General features: G+C 48.7%; 1 protein-coding gene across 1 annotated transcript in view; it reads left to right on the top strand.

Annotated features, from left to right (window-relative positions):
• The window catches only part of LOC144827959 (uncharacterized), a 1,280,260-nt gene that overhangs the window by 530,094 nt on the left and 728,190 nt on the right, over window positions 1–21,976 (top strand). The window lies entirely within an intron of this gene.

Genomic DNA, 21,976 nt, shown 5'->3' with positions numbered 1-21,976 from the left:
AAACAGATCAAAAGGGGAAACGCTTCATTACTACAGATACACTTGCGCAAAAAGGTGTGTTTTAAAGCCCTTTTGAATGCCTGAAAGGTGGGTAGTGATCTTATTTCCAGAGGAAGAGCATTCCACCATTTGGGCGCCAAGGTGGAATTGCATTATTTACAAGTTGTTTCTTTCTTGCCTGAATGTTTTCGTCTAATTCTACATGTTTTGTAGGACGCAGGACTGTGTCCCGCTTTATTGTTGTGTGTTTATTATTTTTGGCTTTAATCATTTATAAAATGTACTGTCTGGTTGGACAGTAGCAATATAGCACTGATTCTAGTCTATATTAATCATATTCCTATTCAGCCCCCTTTTATAAGGACCACTGTTTACTTAAAATATTGAAATGCTTTATGGGCAGCAAAGCTAAGTTACGTTCTTTGGGCTTGTCGACTTGCGGCAAACAATTTCCGCACCAGTTCTGGAAATATAATCGCTGTTACACAGGGCTGGTGTATAGGTAGAGGCAACATTCCCAGCAAATGATTCAGCCAAGTCCTTTTGGAATCTCTGAGGCTAAACTGACTGGCAAAGGATGGATCAGTAAGGGCACCACTATTTCCAACTCCTCTTCTCCAGCTGAAACAGCTAACAAGCCACTTCAGCAGCCCATACCTAACCAGTGGGGTGGCAGGATTGAGCATTTTCTCTAAGGATAGCAATCCACCACATCTGGCAGATACTTTGTAGGACTCTGACTTAGCATATGGTGAACTCTCTCAGGAGTGGTGCATCTTGCACTATTTCAGGCAACACTTATGGTGATTTTAGTGGTCTTTGGTAACCATAGAAAGCCCTCAAAGTGGTAGCTGTGGAGAGCAGCCTTCAAGCTTATCTTAAAGGAGTGTAAAGCAGCTTGTTTTACCACATTTAATCAACAGTGTAGATTAGATAAAAAAGTACTACACAGTGATTTATAAAAATAAGTCTATTTATTACACAACACAACCACTAACGCATTGGTATATCTCCTACCCAGAGATATTAATGATACACACATGAATACTTCCAAATAATCAGGTAAGTTGCACAAATATACACTAGACTCAAGGGGGAGACCACACCATATACTTAGAAGGTGAAATGTAAACTGCAAAGGAGAAAGGGACTTGAAACAGAATACTCAGAGGAGTTTGGGAAACAAGGATACACCCAAGTTAAATACACAGGAGCCCCACAGCGGCTGTGTGCAGAGTGGAAACACAGCTGCATGCCCAATGGAAGTCAATGGAGTAGTTGCAGTGTCAGTTTTAAAGAAGAAGGACCCTTCCCAGAGGACCGAAGAAACCCTTTGGAGGACAGAAGTCAGGAGACCACCCAACCCTTGGATGACCAAGGAACCAGATTACCTGCGCCAGGGAAGCCTGATGCATAAGGGTGATTTGGCGTCGGAAACTGCAGTGGACGACAATGGAAGGCTTTGAAGAAGATGCTTCTGGAGAAGCCTGTGAAGGAGTCCAGTGGAATCCAAGAGTGGGTACTTGAAGAGTGAAATGGCATGGAAAGCAAAAGGATGCAAACGCTGGGACAAGCAAGTCCCAAGGGTCTTCCCAGGAGCAGGAGTGTCAGAGCCAGCCCCGAGCAAGCAAGGAAGCCCACTGAAGCAAAGGAAGCCTCTCAAGAGAGCCCACAGGCCGAAGGCTCAGGAGACGCAAGAGTACCTCAGCAGCTCACCACAGATAGAGGCCCACGCTGCAAGGCAACAGCAAATCAATGCGTTGCACAGGGGTTTGGTCCCAGCGGCTCAGATGAGGGAACTGTCCACTATATTGCTGAGAAGACAGGTCAGGCCTCTAGGGAGCTGCAGAACTACCACCTGTGTTGCTGGGAAGTAATAGAATGACAGGAGCAGCAGACCAGTCAGTTTTGTTAGTGGTGCCCACAGATGCAGGAAATTGACTCCTTCACTCCAAGTGAGATTAATTGTTTGTTCATGAAAATCATTGGGGAGATCCAATACAAGTGGAGTACAGGGTTATTTTTCACCAGTAACAAGTCTGTCACAGTCTGACTGTGTTCCCGATATTTCAGGCTTGATCCTGAATCCAGGTGAAGGTGGCTCTGAGACTTCTTGGCTCGTGCATACTCCTTGTCAACTATAGCAGGTGACACACGAGAGTCTTGAATTGGGATATGAAATCCTAGTGGTCAATTATCAAGGCCACCTTTCTAAGACCACTCAGGTCTTCTTGGTAGCTAACCGATCACAATTTGTTCTGTGACAGGCTACTCTCCCTTTCCCACCCAGAGTAGACAGTGGTGATGGGCACATCACTACTGGGCTCGCAGGGGGGAGGTCACCTTTCGGAGGTGGAGATCAGTGGGCTATGTCCTCCAGTGGATGGTTTGCTCTACATAAACCTACTGGTGCTACGGGCCATTTGTCTAGTCCTGAAAGAATTTCTGCCATCCATTAAGGGCAAGCTGATCAAGGTTCTCACAGTCAATACCACCATCCTGTGGTACGGCAACAAGCAGAGCAGTGTGGGGTCCTGTGCCAGGAGACTTTCTGCCTCTGGAGATGGCTAGAGTGCCAGGGCAGCTTTATGGTTGGAAACCACCTCACAGGGCCCTTGAATGCCAGAATGCACAAACTAAGCCGTCATCATCTGGCAGATCAGGATTGACATCTATATCCGGAGGTGGCACATGGAGTCTTGCACCACTGGGAGAATCCTGTCAAGTACACACAGTGGCAACAGTTCTGAACATTGCACAGTACACACTTGTTCCCCCAAAACCATTTGTGATGCCACATGGTACCTTGACTTGGTCTTGACATTCATCACGTACTCGCCTTCGGAGCCTATACATAGCTGCTCGCTGCATCTCCTGACCTGGAAGACTATTGTCCTCATTGCAATAATGTCATAGCATTGCATGGGTGTAGTGCAAACACTGTCACCACTGCACACCACTTTTTTTCTGGATAAATTGATGCTGAGGACTTGTGGCCTTTTTACCAAAATTCGTAACTCCATTCCATGTTGGGCAATCCGTCCCTTGCTTTTTTTGTTCCCCCAATCCCTCGAAGAAAAAAAAAGAGGACAGGCTGTATTGTTGAGATCCAAAGAGCTTTTAGGTTTTACATAGATTGTACTAAGGACCAGCTTCTTGTGAGGTTCTCTAAAGCAAAAAAAGGGGAAAGCTGTGCAGAAGAGTACCTTGATGAAGTGGATAGTCCTCTCCATTAAGATCTGCCATGCATTGACCAGGAAGCAGTCCCTGGAATGTCTGAGGGCCCATTCCAATAGGGCCAAGGCTGATATCACTGTGTTGACCTTGATAACTGCCAGACTGCAACATATGTGTGGGTGCACACGTTCACAAAGCATTACTGCCTTTACAGCTAGGTCTAGCAGGATGGTCACTTCACCCTCTTAGTTGTTCAAGACTTTTTGGTCAGAGCCCAATACACAGCTTTTACACATTTGGAATTATGGTTTTCGTATTTATGCAAGGTGAGGATTGTGCTGCTAGAAGTATACATCAGATGAACAAGTTACTCAACTTTGGTAATGCTCTTTCTGGTGGATACTCTAACGCAAATTCCTCACTGCCCTCCCACCTCCTATTCTTCAGAGGGGTGTCTTTTTAACATTTGCAAAGGTCCCAAGTTAGTAGTCATCACATAGTTACCAACAATTGTTCACTTTCCTTAGAATGCAGAAAGGCAAAAGATAGGGAAATAGCGTCTGCTAGGAGGGGAGGTTCTAATATGCATATGGAATCAGCATGGAGCCACACAATTTCATATTGTAGCACTTCTACAAAATTCTCCTCATCGAGACTGGTGCCTGGGGATGTTGTTATGTTTCCTAACCTAGGCCTAAGTAGCAAAGTGACCTTTTACCTACATTTGTCCTACCTGGCTCTGCATAATGGTTCTAGCAATTAAGTTTTACCCAGTTATCAGTTGAATAAATGTCAACTGGGTTCCTTGAAACTTGCCTAATTTATTATGCATGAAGAATTCTTAGCATCATATCTTAATCCTCTGGCATGACATGCATAACAGGATTAACGTACTCTGAACATAAGTCCTCACTATCTTCATCGTCGGGCAACAGGGATACTTTGCATAGTTACAAATATTGATTCAGGTTCATTTCCATAACCACAATCATAAACATATCGATCTAGGTAGACCCCAAGGCTACCCTTTTGATATGAAATAACTGCACCTTCACTAGATAGCGAGAGGAGACGCTTCTACGCTGACACTGACACAGAGGTCTCTGCATGCTGAAGCTTCAACACACAGTGGTCTGACATCCCTTGCGTGGTGTCCAACTCATGACCAAGACAGGGGTCCTTCATTCTCTCCCATCAGGTAATGGGGTTGTTACTCTCCTATGGGATTCTTTGCTTCACACCCACATACATGATAGGTCCACATTCTATAAGTATGCAAAGATTGCTGTTTTTCTATATGCCTGCATATATCCATTGCATTAGCACTATGGTGGAAATGTTTATACTGTTCACTCTTTTGATGGCTGTAACCTCTCATGTTTGCTTCAGTCTACTGATTATTTTAGCACATATGTTTCATACTAGAATGGCGCTGGTTCAAAAAATGCTTATTAAAAGCATCTCCAAAGTTTATTCTGTGTATCTCTCTGAGACTAAGTGAGCACGATTGACTGAGCGAAAAGTAATGTACTGGTTCCACAATCCCTGAAAGGTCATAGGTTGTCATGTTCAGTGGTTGCCAGAAACTATTCGCTCCTTGGTAAAGTTAGGGGGCTTATGGTGGTACTGTGAGCCAGCTGGTCTATGGGCCAACAAATCCTGTGGGAAGCCGGGTCTTAGGAACCAAGCCCTTAGTTCATGTTGTCCAACAAACATGCAGATCATATGTATTTTTGTGAACTGCACATCATGCCGCCACCAACGTTAGTTTGGTTCTTATTTAACAGTCAAATCTGAGTAGTTCAGTCATGCTTCCTCAGTGATTCCTACTCACATTTAACCAGAGACGTCTGTAATGAAAAGGGAAATATGCATCAGCTTAGTGGGTAGATCGTATGTATAAACTGTGGGTTATTCAATATTGAAGGATTTAAAGAGTCCTACATTGTGCAAAACTTTATCTCTTTTCCTTTCTTCTTCCTCCCACAATTTCTGTCACTGGAGACGGCAGTGGGGGTACAGGGGAAGATCAGGAAGTTGCTCTTAACATTACAGAAAATGTAAGACATGCAGTTACTATGAAAATATTACAATTCGATCTTCCAGCAACGGGTGGTGGTGTTACGTTTGTGATTAAGAGACACGAGGCATTCAGAACATAGGTATTCTTTTCTTGGGCCAGATTACCATCTGCAGATGCACGCACAAAGTTGTATCATACTTTATTGGAGATGACACACCTGAAGAATACTTTTCATACGTGGACATAGAAGCCCAGTTAATGTACCAACAGCATATTAAGTGGTTTAAAGGCGTCCTCCCACTCACCGCAACAAATGTGAGACTCGGTCCGCTCAGCAGAGAAGGAGCAACCTGGCCGGTCCTACCTGCTTACACACTGTATCCAGACATGGATACATTGTCAGCAGCAAAAGTACGTACACTTTACAGAGACGTAGTAAAACTATATAAAAACCTTACACAGTTCGTAATGTGAACACTGACAATTCAACCTGGATGATTGCTCAAGCTGGCCAACCTCAACTGACTACTCCAAATTTAAACCCACGAACGCAGTATTGGGAAGAATGCCCACTCAGTGGTAGCAAATACCATTATGGATAGCGAAGAAAATAGCGCAGTTTGAAGCAGTATTTCCCCATACTGGCCAGCAGGAAAACACAGAATACTAATAATTTGCTTGCCAATGGAGATGCCACCCCCCCGATAGAGGATTGTACCACTTGGGGTTACAGTTTTCATTCGGGAGAGGATATTCTCGTTCGTACTGCAGAAATGCTTGTCTTTTTAATATAGAATCAAATTTGTAGTCTACATCTGTTGCAGCGAGAGACTTAGCCCATTGGAGTACCAGAACTCATGGTACTCCCTCAATAGCAGTTTTACTAACCCTGGGCGGAGTTTGCGGAGTTGCACAACGCGAAGCTACGCCAAGTGCAAAATAAACTCTGTTGCACTATGCGGAGCTCCGCAAGCGGCGCAGTACGGTAGAAAAATGCAGTTTGCTGTGATTGCAGTGCCGGATGCTTGTATGCATTGTGCAAACATTGCGAACAGCACCATGCAAAGTGCAAGCTTACCTTTTCTGCCGCTCAAGTAGATTTTTACTCGAGCTGCAGCTTTCTCAACGCGAATGGGCAGTTCATCAACGCGAGCGGCCGAGAGCATATGCGACCGCTCTGCACTGCTGCACTTACGCCTGCATTTGGACGCTCTAGGACGCTCCTACGTATTTTAAAACTTCCCGTTTTGTCGTTTATTTTAAAATATTTTAATCACTGTTTTCCCTTGGTTTTATCCCCGCTCGCACTGCTACACTTTAATTAGTGCCCTCACCGCTATTTTGGCGGGCCGGTCCCTCGCGCCTCAATAATAGGTGGGCGCCACCTTGGGTGGGGGCTGGGGAAGCGCTGTGTTGACTCGCGCTCTAGCAGTCAGGTGGACTGACTAGAGGCTGAATCGAGTCCACTACATAAGACAGGCAGGAGGTAGGTTCCCCTTGCTTTGGCTCTGCACTGCTGCACTTACGCCCGCATTTGGACGCACTAGGACGCTCCTACGTATTTTAAAACTTCCCGTTTTGTCGTTTATTTTAAAATATTTTAATCACTGTTTTCCCTTGGTTTTATCCCCGCTCGCACTGCTACACTTTAATTAGTGCCCTCACCGCTATTTTGGCGGGCCGGTCCCTCGCGCCTCAATAATAGGTGGGCGCCATCTTGGGTGGGTGTTGGGGAAGCGCTGTGTTGACTCGCGCTCTAGCAGTCAGGTGGACTGACTAGAGGCTGAATCGAGTCCACTACATAAGGCAGGCAGGAGGTAGGTTCCCCTTGCTTTGGCTCTGCACTGCTGCACTTACGCCCGCACTTGGACGCACTAGGACGCTCCTACGTATTTTAAAACTTCCTGTTTTGTCGTTTATTTTAAAATATTTTAATCACTGTTTTCCCTTGGTTTTATCCCCGCTCGCACTGCTACACTTTAATTAGTGCCCTCACTGCTATTTTGACGGGCCGGTCCCTCGCGCCTCAATAATAGGTGGGCGCCATCTTGGGTGGGTGTTGGGGAAGCGCTGTGTTGACTCGCGCTCTAGCAGTCAGGTGGACTGACTAGAGTCCTACTTAAACAGGCTAATATGGCGCGCAGCGTGTGCGCGCTGCGAGTGCGCCGCAGTGACGCCGGAGTCACGCCAGAGTCCAGCCCGTCTGCGCCCGTCCGCGCTGGACGGCAGGACATGTGGCGTAGAGACCTCCGACCCCCGATACCTTCGATATTCTTTTCAGATCTTACTCGAGCTTAAACCCCAAAGACGTAGATGTTTTCATACGTGCTCACCTGATCACATCTTACGCCCTTTATCATGTGGCTGCCGGTTGCTAGACACGGCAAGTTCTACGCCCTCTCTATCTAGTCATTTGCCTTCACCATCTCTTTCCCCCAGAGTTTGGACATTGAAGGAAGATTGTATCCTCCTAAATGCCCGCTCGCTGATTAAAAATACCATCCTGTTTAAGGATTTTGTATTGGATAGGAAGCCATCCCTGGTTTTCGTTACGGAAACTTGGGCAAAGGACTCCTTCAGTCCAGACCTTATTGATGCTGTCCCGGAAGGATACTGCCTGGCTCGTCAAGATAGACTGGGCCGGGTGGGAGGAGGGCTAGCAATTCTTTACAGGGATTGCTTTCATTGCCATACTGCCTCTATCTCTGTCCCCACGGACAGTTTTCAAGCTCTATTTTTTTCCATAAAGGGCGGCCATAATGCCTTCTTTAATGGAATTCTGATTTACCGCCCTCCTGGGTCACGCTCTGATTTTGGACAACGGCTCCTCCACGTTCTTGAACCTTACTTTGGCCGGAAAGATCTTACAGTTCTGGGAGACTTTAATTTCCATTTGGAGAGGTACGATATTAATGATACTATTTTCTTGCTTGATGCTATGTCAGCTTGCGGCTTTACCCAATTGGTTAAAGGGGCGACACATCGAGCAGGCCATACGCTCGATGGAATTTTTTCTAATGATGAGAGGCTGACGATCAAGGACCCTATCTTTCTGTCTTGGTCCGATCATTTGGCCGTTCCATTTGAGCTAGCCTGTCCACTTATCCAATCGTCCAAAAACTTTCTGAGCAAAAAGGAATGCCGCAGGAACTTCAAGAATATCTCCAACAGTTCCTTTACCCCGTGGGCACTCAACCTGTCCCTTCCCCAAGGGGGAAGTGTTTCTACAGCTGTCCTACTTTTTGAAAAGACAGTGACTGAGGCACTGGATGATCTAGCCCCGATCCAACTACGCTACCAAGCCAGAAAAAGGCCCTCCGCCCCATGGTTTTCGGAACATCTTAGACTCCTCAGACAGGAAGTGAGGAGGCGGGAGCGCCTATGGCACGCGGGCTGGGATCTAAAGGATAAGGAAGCACATAAGACTCTGCTGAGGAAATATAAGGCTGAAATCATAAAGGCCAAACAAGAGCATTTTACAGCCTTAACAACCTCACTGACTTCTCCCAAAGAGCTCTTTAAGGTAGTGGACTCCCTTATAACCCTCCAAACCCCAGATCCCGTAGTAGCATCCCAAGAGCTGTGCAATAATATTGCCTCCTTCTTTCAGTCTATAATTCTAGACATCTACTCGGCCTTGGAGCTGCAGAAATCTTTCATTAGTGGGTCACCTGCTCTGGGAACTATGGACCTGGCCCCGGAAGAAACACTATCCTTGGGAACCTTAGACTCCTTTCCTCCTCTCTCTTTGGAGGACCTGGATGATCTCCTCAACAAAACCAAATCAGGCTCACCCCTGGATGTATGTCCGCTTAGGATCCTCAAACAGTGTAGGGGTACTCTCCTGCCCCCCCTGGCTGACATAATGAATAGAGCCATGAGAGATGGCCTTTTTCCCACCCAATGGAAAAATGCGGTGGTAAAACCTTTACTTAAAAAGGCCTCCCTGGATCCCACGGTTTTAAAAAACTTTAGGCCCATATCTCTGCTCCCTGCTCCAGCAAAGATGCTGGAAGCACATCTTAATAAACATCTTGCCGCATTTGTAGAGAGCTCGGGCTGTCTTGACTCCTCCCAACATGGTTTCAGGAGGGAACACAGTACCGAGTCAGCCCTCACCATAGTGTTGGATAATATCCGCACGCGTGTTGATGGGGGCCAGACCACCCTCCTGATCCTTTTGGATCTAACGGCGGCCTTTGATACCCTTTCTCCCTCAGTGTTAACATCTCGGCTGAGGGAGGTCGGGGTCCAGGGCTCAGCCTTAGATCTACTCACCTCTTTCCTCAGTCATCGAGTGCAAAGAGTGAAGTTGGGGGAGTATCTATCTCCGTCCCTGCCCGTGCAATGTGGGGTTCCTCAGGGGTCGGCGCTTAGCCCGACCCTATTCAACATCTATGTGACCCCACTTGCCAGGCTTATTAGATCATATGGGATGGAGATAGTATCCTATGCGGATGACACCCAGAGCCTTGTCTCTCTCTCCCAGTCAGGTGTTCCGACTGCCTCCAATTTTAGATCTTGCATGGAGGCAGTCGGACAATGGATGATTCACAATTCATTAAAACTGAATGGGGAGAAGACGGAGGTGATGGTGTTTGGAGGGAACAATGACGTGTGGTCATCTTGATGGTGGCCTGACTCATTAGGAGTTTGCCCCTCCCCTACCTCCCCTGCAAAAAATCTGGGGGTCATGATTGATCCTGCCCTTAACTTAGACAAACAGGTTAGTAGAACTATCTCTACCTGTTGGGGCATCATCCACATTCTGAGGAGAATCAGGCATTATCTATCTCTGCAGGCAAGAAAACAGCTTGCAGTTGCCCTCATTGGCTCCCGGCTGGACTACTGCAATGCGCTGTATATGGGACTGAATAAGAGTCTATTGCAGCGCTTGCAGGTAGTCCAGAACGCTGCTGCCAGGTTTGTGCTGGATCTCCCCAAGCGTGCCTCGGCTACAGCGGCCAGAAAACTGCTACACTGGCTCCCTGTTGAGGACCGTATCCATTTTAAGACCCTATGCATGACCTATAGGGCCCTTACCAAAAATAGTTCCACTGGTGTAGGATCTATTCTATCCCGCTATATTCCCCCCAGGGACTTGCGCTCCTCTAGCAGACTTCTTTTATCAGTCCCTCGAGTCAGAAGAGCTAAATGGGGTGGCAGACCCTTTTCCACCCTGGCGCCCAAGAGGTGGAATGCCCTTCCAATTGAATTAAGATCCCTACCCACTCTTCAGGCATTTAGAAGCGCCCTGAAGACGCATCTTTTTGTGCAGGCCTACCTGTAATGGTGCCATGCCTATGTTAATGATATGTTTTGTTAGGCGCCTTGATGCCTTTGGGTTATTGTCTGCGCGATATAAATTTTATTCAATCAATCAATCAATCAATGAGAAACCTGACCCCCCCCCCCCCCCCGCGTTGAGAAATTTCCCCGGGAGGTTTATTTTCCACGCTCGCGCTTGCCAACTAATATTGGGGGAATTAAGGGCCCGATGTAGGTAATTAGTATTTACCGATTCGTAAATACCGAATTTTACCGATTCGGTATTTAGAAATCGGTAAATGCTATGTAGGTTTTTTTACCGAATTAATTAACGAATCGGTAACAGTCGGTAATTACCGAATCGGTATTTACCAATTCGGTAATTGCCATTGATTCCTATGGGCCTTGAGGCCCATATGAACCAATGGCAATTACCGAATCGGTAAATACCGATTCGGTAAAATTACCGAATTGTCAAGGGGGACAGGGTGTCACTTTGACACCCTGTTGCACCCCTGATTCAGGCTTGTGTGCCATGTGATACACATACATGCCCTTAGTAGCCTCACATTCATCCACCCCTCACACCCCAGAAGCAGTGAAGGGGAAAGATAGAAAGTCAGAAAAAAAGTAGGAAAGAAGAGAAAAGAAGAATAGTCAACATCAGTCAACCGGGCCATATAGTTCTGCTCCAGTCGTGGGTTATCCTACACCCTAGGGTTTGGAGGAACGCAAAGACGTCACTCTCTCAGGAACAGATGGGGGTCGGTCGTTTGCCGTTCCCAAGTCTGTTCAGGTGGATGGCTCCAGCACCAGCTGTGCTGCGAAGAAGGAGTTGGGGCTGTGTCTAGAATGCAGCAGCATACAGTAAAGTCGACCAGAGAAGAAAATCAAGAGTTTGTTGTGGACACATAGGCTGCTCAGCAAGGAACTGGAGAATCAGGGACCGCGTCCAATCTATCTCCCTTCAGGGACCTGATATGCTCAATGATGTCGCTTTTAGCCTGTGAAGATGCTTGTTCGTCCAATATTTGAGGAGCGTCTGCGCCGTCGCACAGTGGACCATGACCGCTTGGCAGGCACCCGCGTAGTAGGTGGAGGGCGGGTGGGGCTGTCAGGACGAGAATTGGGGAGTCGGAGCAGTTGAGCCACTTCCTGGTAGGACCGTATCACCTTACGTTTTGATTCCCATTGAAAAATAATGGCGAATGGGTGGGCCCACTGGTAGGGGATGTCCAGGCTTCACAGTTTGTCTGTTACAGGCCTGAAATCGCGGCGACGTCGCATGGTGTTGGGTGCTAAATCTTGGAAGATCTGTATCTTGTGTCCATCATATGTGAGGTCCTGCTTGGCTCTTGCTGCCCGAAGTTTGGCTTCCTTATCTGTGAAGAAGTGGACCCTGGTTAAAATGTCGGAGAGGAGACCCGATGTGCCCGATCCAAGCAGACAGCTCTCATGTATAAAAGGGGCACAAATAAGTATTGCGAAATAGATGCTTGCAGTGTTGTGCGTAAAAGCAGGTTCATGGCAGCGAAGCTCATGCTAATTTAGCAATTTTAGACAATGGACCTATAAGCCTTTCTACACACCTATAGCCTCCCTTACTGATTCCCGAAAGACTGAGCCTTCGACCATCGCCGCTTGTAACCTCCACATAGGGACACCAAAATATGAGGCACTACGAAGAAGCTGTGGCAGTTATACCTCTTAGTGGGAGGAAGCAACTATCTACACCCGTGTCCAATGCAGCCATGGAACCTCACACATTATTTCTTCAACTCTTGGGACAACAGGCTAAAAAACGGACCTTGCTCTATATTAGGGGAATACATGTTTCCTATCAGAATATGGCGCCCATCTAATCCGCCCCTCAGAAACACATATCTACCCTCTTTGTCGGTAACAACCTCATCTATTGCAAAAGGCATACCAGGGCGAATCCAGATCAGGGCCTCTCGTGCAAATGATAAATAATCTGTGGCATACACTTTACCACTCTACCTACATTGCAATCTGGCTGTTTCCTCCGTGTTTAAATTTGTCTCTTGTAAAAGTGCTATATGCACATTGTGCCTCTTTAGATACGAGTATACCGCTTATCAGCGGGATGGTGTGCAAAGACCCCACACATTCCATGTGATTATCGTGTGATCCATCCCGGCAGTAATTTATGTAAGAAGTGAAATATACCTCGGCCTACACATTTATCTGTGAGTGCGAATCAGATATGCACTGATGCATCTCTTATACACCCCAGGGTGGCTCCTGCAATGGAAAGAAAAAGGGATAGACCAACAGGGAAGGGGAAGAACATTATAAGAGCGACACCCCTACCCATGGGGTGTTGCCCAAACCCAACAGGCCGCAAAACTACAGTTCTCGATGCAGGCGCCAATATCAGTCTACCATCTGCAGTCTGTGGCGTGACGTCGGGCATTTGTAGCGAAACCAAGTCTGGGAATTCCACCACCGACGAACCCCCAGCTTCTGAGGAACGACGTGAATTGCCAGCTTCGTCGTCTAGCTCCGCATTTTCTGCCAACTGTTCCACGATGCGGACCACAGCTTGCCAGGTGCCGCTGATATACCTAGAAGTCGCTTCCCAGGTCATCGCCGTCAAGGTCTTTCTCCCCTTACTTCCCCATTCCATGCAATTGATGTGCAACTTGTTAGGTTGTGGGCCGGAATACTGTCCCAAAGTCTCAAGCCAGTCCCAAACGTCATGAGGTGTGTCATAAAATCTTGACTTCCCATCAAAAACCTCTCGAAGTCTTGTGGGAAATAGCAATGAGTACGAAATGTTCAATTGACAAAGCTTTTGCTAACTGGCAGAAAAGACCCTTGTTGTCGCTGGACCTTCATCGTGTAGTCTGGGAACAACAGGACCTTCATATTTTCAAACCTGACCTCATCTAATTTCCTTGTCTCCCGCAGGATCATGTCTCGATCCTTGAAGTGCAGCAATTTAAAGATGAGCGGTCTCTCAACATATGACACAGATTTCTGTTCGTCTAACCAACTATATACGTGGCTTCACCACAGTCAAACTTCCCCGGCTGCAATGACCTTTTGCCGCATTGCAGTGCCTACGAGTCTCTCGTCAGCCAGCTATCTGCACACCACTGCTCCCCAGCTGTCCCTTTCCATCAATCACTGGCATTCCCAGGGGCCCCAGGCCTCCGTGCATCCTCTGGGGCCCGACGGCAGCCATTGCTTTCACTCACCTACTGCTTCCCCTTGCAGAATATGCCCTACCAGCCACCTCTCATCGCAGCTCCCACTCCTGGTGCTTGTTCAAGCAGTCATCAAGCGATTATAAAGCATAGTGATTGCAGCCCCAGCCAGAGCGCGCCCATGTGTACCGAGGTCGCTGTTGTGTTCCTGTTTATTATACGTTCTTGACGCCCCCGGCGCACAACGTTAGGTCATGTGACCTCCTATAATAACGCACGCACGTTCACTCTGGTGCGGAGCGGAGAGCCAGCAACAACCCATTTAGTGTCCGACCATATTATTTCTAGGCCACGTGTCAGGCCTGTAGTTAACCCAGGTGCCCCTGAGAGTAGTGTCCCAGCCACAGCCCCTAGGGTACCCCGATCAGCACCTCAAAACAACACAACAATTGGCGACGAGGGTGGTTGATCGAGCCCTCGCCACGTGTGGGTGGCGCCAGCCCCTTTTGTGCGGCGGCCGCGAGCGTGTGTCTCCGCTCGCGGTGCTCGTGCCACACGGCCGCCTACACGCTGTGCGTGCACACGGACGCAGACTCTCGCCGGTCGGGCGTGCAGGTGAGCTGGATCACCGCCCCTGCTTTGGGACTGCCGCGCTCTTACTCCGTCTGGGAGCCCTACGTGGAGCGCGCCCTGTGTTCCCTCGGTCAGTGGGCCGTCTGGTGGGGCCACGGTGCTCCTGGTTCAGCACCGCACTCGGCTTCCTGGCCGGTGCGTGAAGCGCGCTATTGTCTGGCCCTGTCCGGCCGTCGCTCCACCACTGAGCCGCGCCCTGCCTTCTCGCACGCATTGCGCGGACGCGGTGTTCGGCGTCTGTCCGCCGCTGCTTCTCCGTGCTCTGTTGGGGGGCTGCTTGTGGAAGGACAGAAGGGCCTGTGCGCACAATACCCCAGTGACACGGACGCTCCTGATAGTGGGGTGCACTCACACGTGAGGCGACGGGTTGTGGGGTCCATCACGAGGCACGAAGCCTACGAGTGACGCTCAACGCCCCACCTGTCACGGAGGGCCCCACCGGTCACCAGTCCCGACATGGCCACAATTCCACCGATCGAACCGTTTGTAGTGGAGGGATTGCCGTCGTCATTGGCCCCCAAGTGGAAGGAATGGGTGGATAGACTCTTGGTGTTTTTTGAAGCCACGAAAGTCCACAAAGAGCAGAAGCGGGCCATGGTGCTCCACTTAGGTGGCAAGGATGTGCATTCCATTGCCAGGACGCTAGTAGAAGCTACTCCCAAAACTCACCACACACTCATCAATGCCCTGAATGCTCATTTTGAACCCATGGCCAATCAGGACTATGAACGCTTTGTATTCAGGCAACCGCGGCAATTGCCCGAGGAGTCGTTGGACACGTACCACACCAGGCTTAAGAGACTGGCGCTGTCTTGTGGGTTTGCGGATGCCACCGAGGAAATACGGGATCAAATCATTCAAGGTTGCGCATCGGCCAAGCTGAGAGAACGGATTTTGGAAGAGTCGGGTAAGCCGCTATCTGATATCCTGACCCTTGGGCGTACCAAGGAATTGTCCAAAGCATGAGCTGCCCACATGGAGGCAGCCCTACAAGCACCGGTCAAGGCTGAACCAGTCAACAAGCTCCAAGTACGAGCGCCGGCCAAGTGGAACAAGAAACCTACGAGGACACAGGCAGGCGCCTCTGGTTTGCCGTGTGGGTACTGTGGAGGCCCGAATCATCCAGCACCGGAATGTCCAGCTCGAGGGAAGCGTTGCTCAGGATGTGGAAAACTCAACCATTTTGAAAAGGTGTGCCGTTCGAAGAAGTTTCGCAAGCCCCGACAAATAGTGAACGCGTTGCCGGAAGGCGATCAGAGTCAAAGTGATATGGACGATGATGAGGAGTAAGAAAGGATGGTGCACAAGGTCCACATGATCGGAACAGCCGCACGTCGTGACAGGAAACTTCCACAATGCTCACTCAGAGTGGCAGAGCAGGAAATAATGGCTGTAGTTGACACAGGGGCCACCATCAATCTTATGAATGCCGCTCTATACAGAACAATGACTCGCCCTCCAAATCTACATCCCTCACCCATCACGGTTTTTGCATATGGTCAGGAGACACCCCTCAAAATCAGGGGAAAGTTCCGGACCTTCATTACTCATGGGGACAAAACCATCAATGCCAACGTATTTGTTTCAGAAGATGGGCAAGGCATGCTACTGGGATGTCGAGCGGCTGAAGACTTAGGCATTGTCACCTTTGCGTTTGGTGTCCATGAAGAATCGGTGCAGCAACTGATAATGGACTTCTCCGATATCTTCCACGGCATAGGACGCTTCACAGGGCGTGAGATACATCTCCACGTGGACCCGACAGTGCAGCCAGTCGCGTTGCGACACCGCCGCATAGCCTTCCATCTCAGGCCTCTGGTGGAAGAGGAACTCAGAAAATTGGAGGCAGCAGGCATCATTTAAAAAGTCACAGGCCCCACTCCCTGGGTATCGCCCATTGTGGTAACAAGGAAGCCAAAGCAACCAGGAGCTGTTCGGATCTGTGTAGACATGCGCCTCCCTAATGCTGCCATCAAACGGGAACGCCACATCACACCCACAATCGATGATCTCATTGGAGAAATGGCCGGGGCCTGTTGGTTCTCAAAACTGGACCTTCGGTCTGGGTACCATCAACTGGTGTTGGACAAAGAGTCGAGAAACATCACGACGTTCTCAACACACGTAGGCCTCAGAAGATACACCAGACTCAGCTTTGGAATATCCAGTGCGGCTGAAGTATTTCAAAATGTGATCCAGGAACTGATTGCAGACATACCTGGGGTGATCAATGTCAGTGATGACATCATGGTACATGCGAGAACCATTGGGGAACACAACCAGCGACTGGCCCAAGTGTTCAGAAGACTAAGAGAGGCTGGATTAACCCTACATCGAGAAAAATGTGAATTCCTGAGGCGGAAAATAGGGTTCTTCGGATACACATTCTCAGTCGATGGAGTTCAACCGGACCCGGAGAAGGTCAAAGATGTTAAGGATGCCAAACCCCCCACCACGGTCACTGAAGTCCGCAGCTTCCTAGGGATGGTCAACTACTGTGGAAGGTTCATTAGAGATCTGGCCAATCTGACACTTCCTTTGAGAGAACTTACGAAGGACTCCACTCCTTGGACATGGGGACCGGAACAAGAAAAGGCATTTGAGAGCATCAAGGCAGCTCTATCGGACAACACCACTCTAGCTTTCTTTGATCCCCGAAATCTCACCCTGGTGGCCGTAGATGCCGGCCCCGCAGGTTTTGGCGCAGTGCTGATGCAGAAACAGCGGGATGACTTAGATTGGATGCCGGTGGCCTTTGCGAGTCGTTCACTCACGGACACTGAGCAACGATATTCCCAAATTGAAAAGGAGGCCATAGCCATACATTGGGGTTGCAGACATTTTCATCTCTATCTGTATGGAAAACCATTCACTGTCGTCCGAGATCACAAGCCGCTGGTGGCCCTGTTCTCGGGGACCTCGACGAAACCACCACCCCGCATAGAAAAGTGGATGCTACAACTACAAGAATACAACTGTAACATTGAATATCAACCAGGAGCCAAGAATCCGGCTGACTATCTTTCACGACACCCCCGGGCTGCAACGCCCGAAGATATAGAAGAGGCTGAAGAAACTGAAGCTTATGTCAAGTGCGTCATGGCCAGGTCGTGTCCACGCTCCATCTCTGTAAGTGAAGTGGCAGAAGCCACCACCCAAGATGCTTGCCTCCAAAGGGCCAGGGAAGCCATGCAGAAGCGAAACTGGCACAGAGCAAAGGAGAGCTGGAAGACACTCACGTCTGAAGCTCAACGAATCATGGAGAGTCTATACCATGTGAAAGATGATCTGAATGAAGACGACACTGGTTGCCTACTACGAGGACACCGGTTGGTAATACCCTCAGCATTAACGGAACAAGTTGTTCAACTGGCCCACGTTGGTCACCAAGGAATCGTCAAGACCAAGGCACGTCTGAGAGCCAAAGTGTGGTTCCCTCTTATGGATGAACTAGTGGAGAAGACGGTAAGATCCTGCCCTGCCTGCCAGGTCACGGGGGATGTACCGCGGGAAGCACCAGTCATAGTGGAGCCCCGTCCGCAACAACCGTGGAAGCAGGTCAGCATGAATTTTGGCAGTCTTCCAGATGGACGACACACCATGGTGGTGATTGATGATCACTCAAAGTACCCGGAGGTTGAAATCATATCCAATACAAGTGCTGCAGAAGTAATCCCCAAACTAGAAAAAATAATAGCTGCTCATGGAGTAATGAGAGAAATGCGCACTGACAATGGACCACCGTTTCAAGGCCAGGAACTAGCCACCTATCTGAGCTCTCTTGGTGTGCGACATCGTCGGATAACTCCCCGCTGGCCGCAAGCGAATGGAGAAGCGGAACGGTTCATGAGAACTCTTAACAAGGTGATAAGGATTGCGCATGCTAAAGAGCAGTCAGTGGAACTGGCCATATTCACATTTCTCCGAAGTTACCGCCAAACATCTCACACCACTACTGGAGTAGCTCCGGCGCACATCCTCATGGGACGTGTGGTAATGGACTCTATTCCTCATCACCCAAGCTGAATGCCGAAGCAGACGGATGAAGAGAAGATTGCAAACAGCCGGAGAAGAGCGTATGCCCAAGTCAGCCAAAGACGAAGAGCCACAGCAGTGAAATTCCGCAAAGGAGATGTGGTGCTATTAAAGAACAGAGTGACCAGTGGCAAGTTCAGGCTAACTTATGAAAGAGGTCCCTGGCGTGTGATCAGTGTAAAGGGCACCCGTGTAATGGCCACCAGAGGACGAGAAACAGTAACTAGGAATGTGTCTCACTTCAAACATTTTCACACGGCACTGAATCCAAGGGTGATCACACATGAAGCCACAGGGTAAAAAGAGAATGACGGATCAGTCTGTGGAGATCCCATGGCCAGCATGGAGGACTCTTGGAGAGACGTATCTTCTGATGACTCTGGCAGTGAAGTAGAAGAAAGGGCCAGTGATGCTGGAGCTCAGGAGGCGGTGGACGAGGTACCGAACAGCCATCCACTAACAGATGGGACCAGTGAAGGAACTGTCGCAGGGCGGGAGAGTTCGCAGTACAGCCTGAGAAGAAATCCAGAGCCCTCCTGTCGGCTGCGAAATTATTTCACGTAAGAAGGTTCCAATTTGTTTCATTGACTAGTCTGGCATCTTGGTGTCACCCTGGACATGTTGCTACTGTTAAGATGAATCATGCTATACAAGTATGCCAAACGTGCCTGATCGAGTTTGAACTGTTGAACTGAAGAAGTGTTTGTTCTTTGTTTTTCATGTTTTAGGAGGAATGTTGTGTTCCTGTTTATTATACGCTCATGACGCCCCCGGCGCACAACGTTAGGTCATGTGACCTCCTATAATAAAAAGGGGCACGCACGCACGTTCACTCGGGTGCGGAGCGGAGAGCCAGCAACAACCCATTTAGTGTCCGACCATCTTATTTCTAGGCCACGTGTCAGGCCTGTAGTTAACCCAGGTGCCCCTGAGAGTAGTGTCCCAGCCACAGCCCCTAGGGTACCCCGATCAGCACCTCAAAACAACACAACAGTCGCCACACGTTGTTGCAGCCCTCTCCTGTTCCATTATGGTAGGCCAGCCCGGGTCTCCTCCACTCATGGAGGCCACATCTGGGAGCTGGCGATCCCCACTTGTGTTCCAGCCAGGCACTGCTGTATTGAGCCACTTTTATCCGCCGATTGGGTGTCAGGTTGGCACGTCCCTATATCCACATCCTAGTTAGACCTGCTTTCCAATTTCTATAGAAGGCCACACCCAGGCCTTGTCCATTCAGCTGAAATCTGTCTCCGACAACCAGAGTCCTCCCCTTCGTTTAGCAGAAATAGCGTGGGCCCACCACCAGCTTTGGCCTGCTGTCCTGTCGACGCTAGTGCTGGCATGACCTTTATCACATGACCGGACCAGGCCGCTGTTTCCCAACCGCTTGGGCCGTGTTGGAGTGCCCTGTAGTCAGCACCGCCTACCTCAGCTGTTTTCCAGTAGCGCTGATCCCACCCTCCGGCGTGCTCTTCTACGTTGTCCAGCAGTGTTCCACTTGCAGCGATACTGCCCCTTCAATCTCCTCCGGCCAGAGCTACGCGCAGGGTTTCTCGCAGGCACAGCGCAGTCCGTGTCCTCTCTGCCTCACTACGTCGCTCGGCTGCTGCACCCTCTGGAGCGTGTTCACAGCGCGATCAGCGCTTCTGCAGTCACCTGGGGTTTCGCCGGACGTTCGGACTCGGCACAGTGACAGGATAATCTGAATGAGACGAAGAAATATACCAGATTAAGGGGATGAATGGTGCAGCAAAATCAATACGCATCCGCCATGCTGCCCCTGCAGGCCATGCCCCCTTTCTTAGCATCATATCTTAATCTCCTGCACATGACGTACATAGCAGGATTAACATAATCTGTACAGAAGTCATCTCTATCTTTGTCCTCAGGCAACAGGGTTACTTTGCAAAGTTACAATTATCGTTTCAGGTTAATTTACATAATTGCATTCATAAACATATTGGAACCCCCAGGGCTACCCTCTTGATATAAAAGAACCACACCTCGACTGTGTAGTGAGGCTACCCTCTTGATATAAAAGAACCACACCTCGACTGTGTAGTGAGAGGAAACGCGTCGATGCTGACAATGGCACAGAGGTCCCTGCACGCTAGAGCATCAACACGCTGTGGTCCGACAATCCCTTGTGGGGTGTCCACTAGAGACCAAGAGCAACATGTGATCCTTCATTCTCCCCCATCAGGTAACGGAGTTAGCTCTTTCCTATGGGATTCTTGGATTCACACCCACATACATTCTAGGTACTCTTAGGTGTACTTAGGTAGGGTCCGCATTGTAGGAGTGTTCAAAGGTTACTGGTTTTATATATGCCAGCATGTAATCATCTACTCTTTTGGTGCTTGTAATGTCTTACGTTTACTTCTGTCTGCTGATGATTGCAGCACCTATGTTTTATACTAAAATGGCACTGGTTCAATAAATGCTTATTGAAATTGTCCCCAACATGTATTCTGTGTATCTCTCTGGGACTTAGTGAGCACGGCTGACTGAATGAAAAGTACTGTACTGTTTGCACGATCCCTGAGGGGTCAAGGGTTACCATGCTCAGTGGTTGCCAGAAACTATCCCCTCCTCAGTAAGGTCATGGGGCGTACAGCCTGTATGTCACCTTACAACAGAGACTGTTGAGAAAACTTCAGATTTTACAAAACACGGCTGCTTGCCAAATTTTTAACATTCCCACATATCAGTCAGCCTTTTAGGCATTACCGGAATTCCACTGGCTGCCAATACAGAGTTAAATCACTTTTAAGGCTCTTTGCATTGCCTATCGGGCCTTACACAACGTTGGGCCACAATGTTTTAGACAAAAGTTCATCTAGTACAGTCCTGCCAGAACATTGAGCTTAGCGGAGAACAGAACATGTGGCAGTGCCAACCTTTAAGAGAGCACGCTGGGGAGGAACCAATTTTGTGATTAGCACCTCAAAGAAAGTGAACTCCCTCCCTCTGTATCTTAAGACATCCCCAATCTTCTTTACTTGCTTGCCACCTGGCTTTTTAATCAATAAACATAAGATAGGTGTGCTTAATTTTCAATCATCTCTTGCTACTTTTTCCCCAGACAGTGCCAAGACACCTTCGGGTATTCAAGCGCTCTACAAACCATAAAACATAACATAACATGGTGGCACCCTTGAGCTAGCTGGTCTGTAGGCTGACATATCATGCGAGGGTGCTCGGAACGAGTCTTGGCACCAAGCCCTTAGTTTATGTTGTCCAGCAAACACGCAGATCCAATGTATTTTTAGGAAGTACATGACAGTGTGGAATATGCAGTTAGTTATAGCATCCACCAGAAAGAGCATTACAGATCGTAAGTAATTTGTTTGTCTATATTATGTCCGCATAGCTGCTTTTGGGGGTGACTTGATTTTATTGCCAGCAAATAGAACAATCTAGTCCAGAGGAATAGATCAATTCAGGTCCGAGCAAAAAGCTTATCATCCACATCAAGAAATACCATGAAGGGGAGTCTTTTGGTAATCAAGACACGGCTGTACACAGTCAGTCCACAGCTGTTCCCATAAAGATCAGATAACTGACTTGCGATGTATCCGGGCCGGTCATAGACCCCCTTGACAAACCCAATAACATCGCCAAGGGCGTGATTCTTTTACCAGTTACATTAGTTAAAAGGCCTCTA

Source organism: Lissotriton helveticus, chromosome 4_1 (genome assembly GCF_964261635.1).
Source record: "Lissotriton helveticus chromosome 4_1, aLisHel1.1, whole genome shotgun sequence".
Taxonomy (NCBI): domain Eukaryota; kingdom Metazoa; phylum Chordata; class Amphibia; order Caudata; family Salamandridae; genus Lissotriton; species Lissotriton helveticus.
The sequence above is the reverse complement of the archived record's forward strand: the minus strand, read 5'-3'. Positions and strand labels throughout refer to the sequence as shown.